We start from the raw sequence: 11,694 nt of genomic DNA, 5'->3' as shown, positions 1-11,694 counted from the left end.
TATATGTCTATATGTCTATACTGGCATTTTTACTGTGTACATGTTACCTGCTGGAAGCTACATGGTATTTTTTAAGACCAACAGTTACTAGCAGGGACCTACATATGGCACCTTTAACGACAATTTCATCAAATCCACAAGCTACTTTTTGGAAACCAGATGTTTTGAACTGCATTGCTAAACTTGCATGTCATTCCCTGAAAAGATGCTTACAGCCAACTACAAGGTATCTTTTAAATATAAAGACTGACGTATAAAAATTACAGACTATTTTCTGCACCTACTGCAAATTTGTTTGTGTTCTCTATTGAAAGCTAGGCTATCCGCGTCTTTTCTTAACCGATTATTTAGTCGAAAAATGCATTAAATGTTTAGAAAATTCAAAAGATTTCAGTTTTTTTTGTCCTACTCAGACTGCATCTTGGGATCATTTTAAGTTTAACTACCTTGAATTGTATCTGTGTTTCTAAAATCCATCTCACTTTGACAATATTTTACTAAAAATTAGGGTTTAAAAGGTCTCAGAAATATTATTTCAGATTTTTCTGTCATGCCTTAATTTAACCACTAGGTGACAGATTCATCCCATTGCCTCCTTCTCTTCTTTGTCAGAGGCTGTTTTCAATGTAATCTGAAAGCATGACATAACCTGAATTTTAACAGACATATAAGAGTTTACGCAGCAGAATTAGCTAGTCTATGTGTTACCGTCATTGTTCATTGTTCTCTAAAAATTACTGATGAAGTGCAAGGAAAGATATTCTTATTAAATAAAATGATAATTCTTATTGTGTAGTGGCAGGATTTTCTTAAGTATCTCAGCAGGGTAAAAAAAAAAGAAGCTGCAATGCATTTGTTCATCACCTCGTTTGAGCTGTTAACGATGTGAACTCATTAAGGTTTTTCGGGATCATTCCACCACAATAATGAATATTCAAAGGGGGCTGTTGTCTGGTGGAAAGATGTGACAGCTGAGTATCTCTCGCAACACTAAGTGACACACAGACACACGTACAAAATGACAAGTCGGCGCGCACGCGCTGACACGTCGCACTCTCGCGCACGCATCCTGCTCGACCCGTACATGCGTGCAGACGGGGAGCTCATTGTTGTCGTTTCGAGCAATTATAATCACCAGCCACGTCGTTTTCTGCAACACCATCCCAACCACATTCCTTCAGGTCTTGCAGCTGTCTGACATTCAACCATATGGTGTGTCTCTGCGTGTGTGTGTGTGGGTGTGTGTGTGTGTGTGTGTGTGAGAGAGAGAGATGGAGAGAGCATATGTGAGAGGAAATGGGGGAATGTTTTAGAGTGACATAACTGAATCTATGTGGGGAGGAGTGGGATGGAAGACAAAAAATCTCCCAAATATTCCCACAGATATCCATATTTCCATGATGTTTTTCACAGTCATGCTGAAGTAGAATAATTATGTTGATATTTTAACGTTACTTGATTCTTTAATGGAGTAATCCCTGATGTGTGACAGGTCTAAAATGATGAATATCTTTTGTAATCTGAGATAATTTGAATGCCATTTATCGCACCGTTTATCATTTATTGTGAATTTTGATTTATGGTTGTCACAATAAAATTCACTTAATTTTAAAAGGCACCTGACTAAAATGCCCTATTTCTTCAATAAATATTGGTACGTTTGAAAATATGACTATATGAGTCTCTATTTGAAGTTTAGTGATACAAATCACATTTCTTCTTCCTGAAGAAGCCTGTTTCAAACAGGAATGACTCTATGCATGCTGTCATGCAGTTATCTAAAAGCAAAACCGTAGTTTTAATTGTTATTGCAATAGTCCCACAAAATATTGTGACATGCCGCCCACCTATTTCTGATTAAAATTCACAAATTAGAAATGCACAATAACTTTAACTGATAATAACCGATAGCCGAGAACATATACCTGGAAATAAGAAAAGCAAAAATGTAAGGCCGTAACATCAATACTCTTAAAAAGACCAAAAACAGTTGACTCTTAAAAAGAAGATTTAATATTATTTAACAAAGAAAAACTATTCTTAAGCCAACATTTGCTAAAATATATAATCAGAGATCATATGTGAAATGAACATCTATTTATATTAGGTTCTGCTTCCAGATATTTCCAGTCAGAAAGTCGTTTTCTCCAATTATACTGATGCCACTTGAATTAAGCTCACACTCTTAGAAATGGCTGTAAATTTACGGTGGAATTCCAGCAGTAACATACTGTTATTGTCAATTTGATGTCCTCTTCTATTGTCACAATCAAGACTGACAACTGGCAGTAAACTACCGCAAAATAATTGTTCAATACAGTTTTTTTCCTAGGCAAGACATTTTACTTGTATTTGCATCTTAGAGAACCAGGATTTAAAGACAATATTAAATGGAGAGACAAAAATACTTTCCATAATTAATCTTTTAGGGAATGACTCGAAATCTACAGAGCATAATCAAAAGTGTTAGATTACCAGTGCTGGTGTTTTATGTTAAAAATACAATGTTAATTAAACACTTGTTTAGTCAAATTCAAAGAGTGCAGGTCTCATGGATGAGTGGGAATGCTTTAATAATAATAATTAAAAAAACAACGTCCACACCACCAAACAAGCTATTGTTGTTATTCGTCATGATATCGGTCAGATAAGAATGATTATAAGATAACAATATTATTGTGCATCCCTATAAATTAGAAAATACTGCTTTATAACTTTAGAAAGTATAATAGTGTTCTGAATAAGACTTTTTAATTTACTGTCCTTCATGGCATCATTTCAGCATATTTATGAGATGCTGTTCCTGTAAATACAACAAATCCAATAAAGTGTCAGTCATAACAAAGACATGAAGCACATCAGGCAAATTCCATGGAGCCCCGCACATTTAGAGATACATTCAGCACATTAACGCTCGCAGTCATGGGATGATGACTTCATGAAAAAGGCCAACAGAGACCCTTTCAACACACCCACTCCTAATCCAGAAATACCTGCTCAGCAGCTTTAATTAACTCACCGAGCATCACGCCAGACCAGAACAGGACCCCCCCCCTCCTAAACACTCAACCTTCCCCATCGTCATCAATTTCTTCATTCCTAACAGAGCTGCAGCTTTATGGACGCAGCGAGGAGAAAATAGACTCTAAATCACACATTCAGATGGAGTGGTGTAGGCGGATGCTGTTTTGTGCAGCCAGATCTTACACTGAATCAATTTGTCCTCCATTTTCTGATGCCACCTGTACTTGCCTGGTGCTTTTCAAAGTGATTCGTGTTGTTGAAAAGCGACTGCATTTGGCCGTCCTTACAGTATGAGAAAAGGCTGAGCAAGTGTCACAATTGGTGAGTAGGTTAAAGGACTCAAACGCAGATACGAGGTCAACACAGCGATGAATGCAAAGGAGAAGAATTGTTAAGGAACCAAAATCAAAAACGACTCAGAGACGGTGGAAATGTCAAAGATAGTGATCTTGAAATACTCATGGCAGCATAAGGCAGAAGATAAACAAAAATTCACACACAGCGAGAAGCTGGCGAAGAATCTTCAGCACTGTTTTAAATGCAGCACTGCATTTAAGCTGCATGAACCTAATCCATCCATCCATCCCTCTCTCATTAGATTTTACAAAGAAATGGAACGACACAATGCAATTTAGTGGAAAACCTTTTGCATGAATCATTAAAAATAAGATAAAAACAGTTCAGACCAGAAAGTAGGTGTGCTCCAAATGTCTATCTTTTGTTTCCCAAGCTCTAAAACATTACATAATGATGTGTTAAGGGCATATAAATCTGAGTCTGAATGTACAAACTCGGTAGGATTCAGCTTGGCAGTTTGTGTTATTTTCCTACCTTTAACAGTTAATAGGATCAGAGTTAAAGAAACGAGCTTCCTTTTTTGGCTACATGGAAATTCCGTTCAGATTAGATGTCTCTCATTAAAATTATTCAAAGCAGTTTAACACGTTAGATAAGCAGGAACAAATCACACTTGCTACTCCCCATCAGTGCTATGTTTATATTATTAAATATGCACTTTTTGCATGTGTGGATTGATTTTCAGAATAATTGCTACTCAGGTGTGTGAGACCCAAACTGAGCCTGTTAGGTTTAACCTCTCTTAGTTTTTACTGCTGTGTATGAATACAGAAGCTCAAAAATACTGAATTTCTTACTTTTACAGTCTTTGTATATTTAGTTCTGTCAGTTTTGATGAAGGGTGCTATATGTTCCTTTTGCAATGTGGTTAAAATAAACATTAACCTTAACTTTATAAGCAACAAAAGCAACGTAAGCACAGTAAAATTATGAATTAGTTGAGATGTGTTAATCTAGGACCTGTTAAAGAGTAGACAATACTTGTGTTGTGGAAACAGCAATCTGCTCTAATTATTAATAGAAAAAAAATCCCGTAAAACATACACTTACAAAAGGAAACTGGGAATCTGCATGAAAATGCAACTGAAGAACATCAACTGATCATATTAGATAAGCTCCACAAGATCTGAAAAGCAACCAGCATGACTCAAACGTACATTTTTCAGCCTGCATAACTATTTTTAATCAGCGTCAGTGAAGACACAAAGCTTGTAGGAAATGCACAGATGAAGCGCCGCATCAGCAACTTGTCATAGATCAAGCTTTAATCCTCATTTCTTCTCTTTAATCCTGTTAGAAGCACAGACAAAAGGGAGTGTTCCCGCATTTTACTTCTGAATACGTGATGGCATTTCTTTTTTCCCCCACAAACAATCCCAAGTGCTCCCATCATAAACACCAGAGCTGACCCATGCAGCATGAGCTGAGCAAACTGAAGACAGGTGGATGCAGGAACACTGCACATTAGCGGTGCTCCATGGAAATTGGAGATGAATGGTACATTTTCCCTTGTTAATATCTATTTTTTCCAACCTCAACCCCCAAATCCTATCAGAGCACATCCATATCCTGGCCAACCACCAGCCTGCTTCTGCCCACATTGCCCCCATGCGAAGCTGGAAATCAAAAATGTCTCCTCAGGACAATCAGTGTTATTTCTGGTGAGGAAATGTTCTGTTTGTGTGTGCTGTGCATGCACACACAGCGGGGGTGGCTAGAGTGATTGAGAGGCTCCAGAAGAGGACTGTGTGTACTTATACATGTATAGGCGTGTGTGTGTGTGTGTGTGTGTGTGTGTGAGTCCCCTTATGTGCGTGCTTGAAAAGGGTCCAACTCCAAGGCACTTGTTCTTCTGCAGGGTTTTGTGATGTCATCCTCCCACCTATGCTCTGTGTTTTCACACCGACGTGAGTCAACCTGCTCCAGCGCTCTTTGTGAGCCGATGTATATGTGCAAACAGCACCAACCAGGAGGTATTTGGAACTTCAGACAATACCTTTGCTTTTCCAAACATATGTTAAAAGAGATTTCTGCTAGTTTGTGCATTGTACAAAGTAAAGGTGGGCTTGCAAGGATCACAGTGCTGCACGGATGTTTGACAAAGAGCCTGGACGGTAATCCCCAGTCTCTTTGTAGCATGCAGACAACAAGACGTGGATATGAAAATGTCTTCTTCAGAGGCAACGCATTTTATAGAGTGACAAACGTACTGTCACATGCATAAAAATGACAAAAATTACCATAGAAAGTGACTTTTGAAGGTTGCTGTAGCCACAAAAACAAGCTAACAGGAAAACTTTAGAGAAAAACAAAGAGGATTAGAGCTTACATTGCATTCAACTAATCATTTAGGAAATGAGGAAAAACTATGAAGTATAATTTTATTATTATTATTATTATTATTATTATTATTATTAAGACACTAAAAATAAAATAAATGTAGAGAAATGGTTTCTATATAATAGTTTATGTTGGATAGAATTATAGACATCTAAACACCTTTTGAGAATTTAATTTTAGATCTCCAGATGAGTTTATGGTGATGGAAAATGTTATTACAGTATGATTTTTTAAAAATTGGAAGGTCATGTTGTATTCTTATTTTAATGCTGATGAACTTTCACCATATCTTCCTGTCAAAGCTACATCGTCAAGGTTAGCTGTGCCGGAGATGTTTTCTGCAGCTGCAAGGGAGCCAGATTGTCTCTCATGTGTTTATAATTCTCTGTCCTTGGTATAAAAATGATGTGTTGACTGTCTGGCAGAGCTTTTACTCTGACCTGATGTGTTCCAATAGAAATGGGTCAACTTTAGTTCAAGAAGTGTGCACTGTGCACCATATAAAATGTGTACTGTGCATAGGAAAAATATCTGAAATGTTCTCCTTTAAGAAGTATTTATTTTTGAATATCTTGGTTAACGAGTCTCCCTATCTATTTAATGTTAAAAGAGCTTGCCATATAACTAACACACAAACAAGAAAGCGTCTTAAATCAGTAACTTGAATTATGGCTAGGGCTGAAGAGATTCCTCGAATTATTCAAGTACTTCGATTATTATAATTCCTCGAGGAAAATTAACCTGCCTTGAAGCTTCATAAAATTATGTTTTATTTTTTAGCCCACTGTGTTCCGGTCGGATCATTATTTGTGTCGGGCAGCGCGATCACTTCCGCCTATAAGTTGTTGCTAAGTGCAAGCAGCATAACGGCAAACTGTTCGGGTTTTTGACATTTTTTTTGTGGACTAATAAGCATTTAAAGTTGGCTGACACTATGCTCTGAGTACATAGCTTTTTTTTTTACTCCTTACCAGCGAACGGTGGTGGGGACACTATCGAAGAGAGAGATAAAGAGAGAGACTACTCGATTATTCGTAAAAATAATCGATCTAGTACTTGATTACCAAAACATTCCTTTACAACAGCTCTAATTATGACTTTGTTTCCTTTTTTGTGCGTTTGTGAACTTTTTCTGTTTAGGTCCCCCTGCTGGCCTGGAGCTGAAGAGTCAAATGATTCAAAGTCCTCTAAAGCTTGAAAAATTAGTGAAGTTGTAAAGAGTTGTAAAACCATCTATAAATGTTTGTTCTCTTACTTTACGTACTGTTGAACAATACAACATGAACTGAAGAAACATCCTTCACTCATCCAACACGTCATTAGTTTACTCCCACAATGACAATTGCAACAAAGCACTAATTGCTCACACACTCCAATCGAGGCGCAGTGGTCTCCACTTTTGAAAAAACAAGCATGTCAAATTTTGTCTATTTCCATAGCACACTGTCTGCATTACGCCCCTTTGAAATGAGCACAAAAGAACCAGTGTGTGTGCACACAACTTGTCGCCTTTCGTCGTGTCAATCTCCATTAGTGCAGGAGCGCCATTTGAGTGCACTTTTGTGAATAGGGCTCATTCTTTTCAGTCATCTACTTCCAGGGGTAACAGAAGCAGGAATTTCACCCCTCTCCCTTTCTGGGTTACCACAGCTATGTGTAGGTGTGTCTAACTTTACCAGCTGACATCTTATTATAACTCTGACATTGCATTGTCAAGCTGCCGCACATTATCACAATTAGATATGGACAGCCTGTGCTGGAAGCATTTAGCATAAAAAAAGTACTAAGCTGCAAAATATAAGAAAATATCCTAACCACTGTTCCTCAGAAGATCCTATGCTATCAAAGCACAAAAAATAAGATAAAACATAGCAGCAAAAAGGAAAGCAAAAACTCAAATACAGCATCTGAAAGGAAAACACAGAATCAGGCATCAAAATAGAAACATACCAGACACCATTGTGCATGCATGTTGTTCATAATGCACACCACTGATTAAAACAAAGGCATATTTTGCATATCCTAAAGTCTCTTAATCACATTCTCACAAAACAGACAAATAAGCAAAACAGATTTCCTTTAAGCAGATGCCCTCTACATGCACTCACTCATTAAAACCATGAGTGCAGAGGATTACCGCATCAACGTTGTTACTGAGGTTTATGTAGTATCAGTTCATTATAAATGGTGCTCCTGAATTTTTTTTAAATACATTTCTGTCCGCATAACAATATTTTCATTTTGAGCAAAGTGAGAGAGCTTCATTATGAGACTGCAAAGAAAGATGAAATGCTGCATGATGAGCTTTGGCTTTGCAGTTCATATTGGTTTTTGGAAAACATAATTAAAAGCATGAAGACCTTTCTTTTTAGTCTAATAAATCACAATCCCCATTCCTTCTGCTGAAGACAAGTACATGCTACCAATGAAAGCACATTTAATTAGATGAGTGTTACATGGCATTAGCATGGAATTGGGACATTCCAGAGTTTTGGCAAGAACTTTGCCCCAGTTCTCGTTGTCAGACTAAATGCCAGTCATTCTATGTTTATGCAGAACCACAGATGAAGTGATGGAGCTTTTCTTCATTATGGTTGATTTTTCGTAAATGTCAACAACAGTGTATTGGCTGAGCTTTCTTCATTTTCATTGGCTAACACACACACATTGGCGTTTTGGGATAAATAGTAAAGGATAAACAGAGATGGAGATCTGTTTTGAAATGTCCTCAGCACTTTAAAACCACTTTGAAATGAGTTGAAGCTCGTAAATTTCATTTTTTGCCTCCCAAACAAAGTTTCTAAAGTTTCATTTATGCTTGTGAAATATCAAATATCTTTCCAGTTTACAGGCATAAGCAAGAGTGAAATGTTTCTTCAGTAGTTGCTGGTAATATGTCTCTGTAATTCTTTAATCTAAACTGAATTACATTATGTGGCTAACCCAATTAGACTCCTAAAGCTAATCCTCAGTGGGTTGGGGGAATCTCCAGAGAACAATACAAACCGCCCACACAAATATCTGCCACATGACAGACTGGGGTAACGTCAGGACTCATATAGCTACAGGACTGGTTTTAATGACAGTAAATCTTTTTTTTTTGTTTTTTGCTTATGTTTATTAGATTGTTATGCAATCCTGGATGACATTTCAGAATAATGGATGGCTTGATGGCAAGTGGAAATCAGAGATTGGTGGTGTGATTGAAGAAAATGTGAAATATTGTCACTGGAAGCAAAATATTATTCTCTGAAAAAGAAATACCAGCCTGAATCCGAAGAATTCAAGAATCCAGAACTATTCAGCAGCAGCAATGTATGAGAGAGAACGAGAGATGAATTCCCATGAGTCTCATAATATTCGCCCACTCTTCACGTGGGTACCTGCTGAGCAGCTTTAATTATCCCAATGTTCTTTCTCTTATCTAATTAAAAATGTATGATTCCATAATTAATGCATGTGAGGAAAGCAAGCAGGTAGGATTTGAAAAGGTCATGTGTGTAAAGACCTGGTCAATCCCTTTGCATGCATTTATAATGTGTTGTTATTTAGTGCAAAATGATAGTATACAAAATAACATGCAGTGTCTTGCAAATGTATTCATAAATCTTAAACATTTTAAATTAACCAGAGAATTTAATGTAAGTAGCTGAGTTTTTACATGACACCACATTACACAAAGTAGGACAGGAAAAGACGCATGATTTCCAAATTAGGTAACAAATAAAAGTCTGAAAAGTTTGGAATGCATTTGAATTTTAAACCCCTTTTATTCTAACACCCCCAAATAAAGACCAGTGAGTCGAAATTATTTTAGAAGTCATTGGTTTAGTAAATAATGTGCAACTGTGTGCAATTTAGTCTCAGAAAAAAACATCTGTTTTGTGAAGACATCAAAACACGTTACTGATTTTACTATTCATTTTGTACTGAAAGAAAGCCATAAGAAGTTCAGCTTAAATGTTGTCATAAATGATGTAAGGGGATACTGCAAACATGTGGGCGAAGATACTATGATCAAATTAAAGCTAATTTCTATGGTAAAACATGGTAGAGGAAGCATTTTACAATTGGGATGGTTTTCTTTAGAAGGGATCTTAAAGGATTTTGGCAAATATTCAGATAAAAAAAATAGCTATTTATAGACACACATAATCTAACCCGAGAAAGGTTAAAAAACACATCAGTGACTGGATGTGCATTGCTGATGGAGTCATACCCAAAAAGCCACAAGCCCTTCCATATGAAACTGCACGAAAACGAAGTTCTACAAAATATATAATATTAACTGACAGGACTGAATAAATCTTAATAATCCTAGCTGACTGTAAACAGAAAGTGTTTACTCTGATTTAATGTTGGACAGTGAGAAACTGTACAGAGTGCATGAAAGCATCTGATATTAACTGTATCTTTATGTGCAAGGAACATTTAGTGCAAACAGATATCTTCTTATTTCAATTAACACCACTGTGTAGATTAATTTGACTTACTCTTTAAATCCCAAATAAAATAAAAACCTTGAGTGCCTTTTTTCAGTGCCCTGTTTTATCCATGAGATGATATGTGTGTGAGCATGCTCATATTTTAGTCTGCATTCATTCTGTTGTTCATAACAAAGGGCTTAATTTTTTCTCGTTTAGAGTATTCTAGTTGAGAAACAAATAATTTTGTCAGAAATGGCATTGAAAAAGTGATTCAACTGCATTGTTAAACAATAGTGATCGCAATGGTGAAAAAAAGGCATCTTTTTCCTTTCACTGTCAACATATGCAGAGAATAACCATATATATGTTTGCAGGGTTTCTGGATGATGAATGTGTTGACGTATTTTTAATTTTTTTCTCAGATGTCTAATCACTAAGTGGCTGATTTCATAACAAAAATCAGACACATATGATTAAGATTGTTACCAAAATAGAAAACTAGATGTATTTTTTTCTAGGCCAAACTTATTTGCAGGAGAATAAGCCATATACAAATGTAATGATCAGATCCATTCTTTGTTTTTCTATTTTTGTGAGTAAAAATAGCATCATTGCAGCCACACAATACCTAGATATTGAACAGTGGGCAACTGTAGGAGTTTATGATGACTAACATACAGTTTATATGACGTATTTTGTTGATGAGGAGGTGGAACATGGCTTGCACAATGTAAAAAACCCCAACAACATAAAAATTTTAATAGGTCACAGATATTGTCCAACATCTGCTTTTAAGGAAGAAAAAATTGAGAAATACACTTTAGAGATCATATCATTTATTTATTTACTCAATTGAGACATATCCGATTTTAAATAAGTTTTACTTTAATTGCTGAGTACATTAAATGATACAAGATAATTACGAGAAGACCTGAAAAATATTAACCATGTTGGGTAAGCTATGGATAAGATTCACAATTCACAATGAATTACTTTTCAGCACAGTTCAACCAAAGATAAAGCAAACAAACAAACAAACAAATAAACAAAAAAAAAAAACATATTCCACCCATTCAGAAATAGTAATTAATTTGTAAGTCATATTTTAGGATTGTGGAAGGAAGCCAGAGTACCTGGAGAGAACCAATGCAAGCAAAGGGAGAGCATAAAAAATTAATGCAGAGATTTTTATATTTAAGCCCAAAACCTTCCATTTATGAAGGCTTTGCAACCTAATGTGTAACATAATAGTCCAAATCCACAAAAACGATCTTAAAACATTATGTTCATTTGCATTTACTATTGTATTTGCCATTTAAGTAAAACAAATACAAAAAATATATAGTTTTTATTTCTGTATTTAACAAGTTTTTGCCCTCTCTCTCTCTCTCTCTCTCTCTCTCTCTCTCTCTGTACACAGGGCGTTGCTGATCAGCCCTCAAACTAACCACAGAAACCGCTGAGAGCTGCATCCGAATCTGTTGCTACAGCAACGGTCTCCCTCTAGCCCATCTTTTACCCAGCGGTTTGCCCATTCGTCCTTTAC

The sequence above is a fragment of the Poecilia mexicana genome, unplaced genomic scaffold (genome assembly GCF_051168715.1).
Source record: "Poecilia mexicana isolate PSO_F unplaced genomic scaffold, ASM5116871v1 scaffold_21, whole genome shotgun sequence".
Classification (NCBI taxonomy): domain Eukaryota; kingdom Metazoa; phylum Chordata; class Actinopteri; order Cyprinodontiformes; family Poeciliidae; genus Poecilia; species Poecilia mexicana.
Note: the sequence above shows the minus strand (reverse complement) of the source record.